A 2,329-nucleotide genomic window follows, 5' to 3' on the forward strand; every position below is an offset into this window, starting at 1 on the left:
ATTATAAATTTTGTCACCCATATGCAAAAACATATTTTGATAAATTTAAAGTTATGTGTGTAGCACTGTAGCACTCACCCACTACGAGAGGACACCCAGCTGATCCAATTCTGGTGCTTTCGCTTGGTGTTGCGTGGCGCATACCAAGTATTCAGTGTTTTTCCTACGCGGCAAATCAATTGCAGTTCTCGCGAAACTTATTTATTTTTTTACTCCTACTACTTTATCTTTATATCGCAAAGGTAAAATTCCTAAACTAAATTTGTAGAATGTAAATTCTTGTTGTTTGGTATTAATCTAGTATGTTTTAATACTATGTTGCGTAAGAATCATAGTGTAGTGCAAATTTAGCAAATCAAGTTTAGAAATGCCTAATTAGATGGTCTTGCATGAATTAAATTAGCAATTTTGTTTATTTTGTTATTAACATGATTAGTGTGGCGTATTAACATTGTTAAGCATTTTGTATAATTCTGAATTTTGATTATGTCTTGAGAATTTTGCTACATGTTAAGTGTTCGGTGAAATGCCTATGTGAGATTGAAACACAGTTTTTTAATGTGGTTTGCGAACAAAGTGTCAAAAAAGGTTTTCAAAGGCTAGATATGCATATTTGAAACTTTATTTCAAAATAGGTTTTATACATGTTATTAGATATACTTTTGATTTCATAGTTTGCATCATAAACATACACTTGAGAGTGCATGAATGTGCGTAGTTAACCATGATAACACACACATCGCTAATGTGGTCTTTGCACGCACGCGTGCATAGTTATGTTCAGAAATGGAATGTGCTTAGAAGAGTTTAATAGTTTGACAGAAATGTTAAAAAAATGCTTAGAGTCATATATATATATAACACTGTGCTGGTTTAATTACAGATACAAAAAAGGAAAAATAAATGATACTTATTGCTAAGTATCGCTTGTGGCTAGAAAAGCCAAGCGCATTGAAAATCATGCAAATTGCAAATCGGGTGTACCCATGGTAGGTATGTGGTGCAAATGCATTGCACAATGAATTTATTTTTATTGTATGCAACACCTTCCTACTCACACACACCACCTAGTTGTGGATATTTAGGACTGTTGTGACTGTAGTTCGGAGATCATACTGAGCATGATTTGAATGTATGAGAATAAAAGTGATTTTCTTGCTGTAGTTCAGAAATCATGCTTGTCATAATTTTATATTGCAGAATAATTGTTGCAGGTACATGTTTGAGCATGCATTGTGTGAAATGAGTATTGCATAATTGATTGTGATTTGACATGTCTACCATAAATGTTTATATGATATGATAATTTGATAAAGCATGTTACATATATAAAGTATGAATTCTGAATGTATGCCTTGAAATAAATGAATCATATATGGGAACATGAATACGTTTTAACATGTATCATGTTTGTGTGTTGAATTATGATGTGACATATGTTAAGCACGAAAAAAAATTAAATCATCTATGACATGTTCATGCATAGAATACATGTAAAAGAATCATGAGTCGGGTATATTATAATTAATATCATACATGAAAGCATATCAGAAATGAATCATATATGAGAGTATGTGTAGCATAAATCATAACATGATAGGATCATGCATGAAAGTAATTATAATTATGTCATGTACATGCATGAGAGCATGTAAGATTAAGTCATGCATATGACGTATACCATTTAGTCATGCGAGAGGGCATGAACTGTTGATATCATGCATGAGGGCATGAGAGTGTTATCCTTTGAGATAATAATAACCTATGACTTAATAATAAAGATAACTCTGGACTATGGGTCCATTTGAGACATTAGTGAAGTCAGGCTCTCTGAGATGGTTGGGTTCATCCCGATCTCTTGTCCTCTCAAGAAATAGAAAGATTGTATAAGCCTCGTGGGACATATTGAGTTTTTGAGGGCTGAAGGCACCTCTTATCTCCGTTCCACGGAGGTTAGGAGACAGGTCTATTAATGAGTCCTACGTGGTAGTACTACAACTCTACATAGTTAGGGATGCATGCTCGATTTTTCGCCAACAATTTTGGTTTGGCACAGCCCATGACCTGGGACTTTGGGTCCGTTCTTCCAACTGCTGCATTGCATGATTGAATTACTCGGGAAAGAACTAGTTAAGTCATAGGAGAATAAATAAAATATATGGAATAATAAATACTATTATGGTTGTTTCTGGATGTCTATATCTTCTTTTGTATCAGATAGGTCTAAATAAATAAGAGAAGCAATGAATTAGATCTTTTTAAAATCATTGTTATCTTATGTATAAACATATAGATATAAACATGCAAAGACTACTAAGGTTTGTATATG

This window comes from Nuphar pumila, chromosome 13, assembly GCF_984573655.1.
Source record: "Nuphar pumila chromosome 13, dmNupPumi1.hap1.1, whole genome shotgun sequence".
Taxonomy (NCBI): Eukaryota; Viridiplantae; Streptophyta; class Magnoliopsida; order Nymphaeales; family Nymphaeaceae; genus Nuphar; species Nuphar pumila.